The sequence below is a fragment of the Gavialis gangeticus genome, unplaced genomic scaffold, assembly GCF_001723915.1.
Source record: "Gavialis gangeticus isolate Ggan-Ray unplaced genomic scaffold, GavGan_comp1, whole genome shotgun sequence".
NCBI lineage: Eukaryota > Metazoa > Chordata > Crocodylia > Gavialidae > Gavialis > Gavialis gangeticus.
Window position 1 is genome coordinate 76,744,820 of NW_017729024.1, and position 2,190 is coordinate 76,747,009.

A 2,190-nucleotide genomic window follows, 5' to 3' on the forward strand; every position below is an offset into this window, starting at 1 on the left:
CCTGTGTATACTGGGAAGGCAGTAGGTACCAGCACTGTGCCTGCCGGGGCCGGGAGGCAGCAGCTTTTCTCAGCCTCCTGGCTGCAGCTGACCCAGGCTCTGGGGTAGCTGCTGCCAGCCTTGGTGCCTGGGCTGCTTGCAGCAGGGCTTACAGCCTCCCAGCCACTTGCTGGGAGCAGCCCAGGCTCCATGGTTGGCAGCAGCTGCCTACAGCCCAGGCTGGTGGTGGCATGCTAAGCAATATGGCCTTGTGTACCATGCTCGGCACGTGTACTGGGGGTTGCCAACCCCTAGTCTAGAAGGTGCATCTTCACCCTGCCTTTTGCTCCAAAAAGCCATTCTGAGAATTGTTTCATGGAGTTCCATCTTCATGGTGACTACTTCCATTTCAACTTGACCATATATTAAAAAAAGGATATAAGAATTCTTTAGGACTAGGGACAGAAATCACAAATAAACTGGTATATGGGATTGGAAACTGGTTCATATCTGCAACACAACAGAAGTTCAGTACTAATAAAACACTTTCAAAATACTAGAAAGTAGTTTTAAGATATACCTGGATGGATATAGTATCAGACTTAACTGATTTTGATTAAATTGATTTATTGAACTTCTATCCAAGATCCCCTCCAGATTCAAGTTAACTCACAATCTTCCAGGTTCTCTGAACCTCCTCCACAAACCCCCTCCCCTACTCCCGCAGGGTTGGCAGGCTAGGCTTGGTCCAGTCTGTCTGCTCCAGCTGAGCAGGGAGGCATACTCTTGCACCTCCCAGCTTCTGGCCTGAGTCACTGCAGGCATGTGGCTGCATTTCCACAATCAAAAGTGAATGTCTGTTCACTTGGTTATCAGTTCAATCTATGCAACTTAGACTAACTTGCAAAGATTAAACTGATTCAGGCTTGGGCTTTTGGACTATCTGTACTTAGTCTAGATCTTGGTTTTGCACAGGAATCTGTGCATGTAAATCTCTACTTCTGTGTAGATTTCTCTTATAGGATTGGGGTCTACAATTACATAATCCTTTTATTTATAGCCTGTTTCCACTTTGGTTTATGTAGGTCCAAGCACACACTGTTGGCATTAAATAAATAAAAATCAATTAGTGGTGCACAGCCCTATTATTTCCAAAGCTGTGGAAGAAACCAGAGGAGCACAAGAAAGCAGCAGTCAGGTAGTGTCTTATCTTTTGAAGATTTAATTGGCTACACAGGAAGCAACAAACACATTTCTTACATCATTTTCAAAAAGTCAGTATGTTTAGAACTAGAACCACAAAATGACTTTGGTTTCCAACTGGCATATTATGTGCTTAAGTCCAAAATGTAAATCTTCAAAACCTTCCATCAGTTTTTAGATAACTCTGGAGCTGCATAAATTCTTCAGGCACCTAAGTTTCCACCAATAACATTCCTTGGACACCTAGATGTCTGCACTGGAAAATGCCCAGGATCACCTAAATTGTAACTTAAACCTAAACGTGATCTAATAGGCCCACTCAGAGCGTAGTTAATAGGCCTTCTCTGAAACACAGCTGAAGGAGTTCATGTTCTTTTTTATGTAATAGGACATAGTTTCTCAACCTGTGGTACATGTACTCCTGGGGGTACATGAGACACAGGCAGGGGGTAAGTGGGTACCCCAACACTCTCTCTCTCTCGACCTCTTTTCCTCTCCCTCTTGCCCCTTCCTCTGCTCAAAACTATGACAAAAAAATTGGTGGGCCGCACATTCCACAGTGCTTTAAATTCCCCAGTAATAATTTGGTGTGCCATGTTTTGCGTAGCACTGGGTTCAGCCCTCCTACCTTTGTCCAACATCACCTCTAGCTCAGGTACATACTTGAGTTGTGCACCCCTGGTGTAAAAGGTGGCAACCCTACCCACACCAGATCAGATATCTGTCATATCACAGCCTTATATACACAGCCCTTCTTCCAACATATGACACACATTAGTCTGTAACTATGAAATCCCCTGGAAAATTGAGTGTTGGAGTACTTATTAACATTTTCAGACGTTAGGGGGCACTTGCTACTGAAAAGGTTGAGAAACACTGCTTCACGCTATAGCAGCTGTATCTGGATGTATCTGGATGTGGGGGGGTCTTTCAATGATAAACTGATTGACAGGAACATGATTATCACTTTCCATGGCTCACCAAAAGCATCCGGGAATGTCTCCTAGC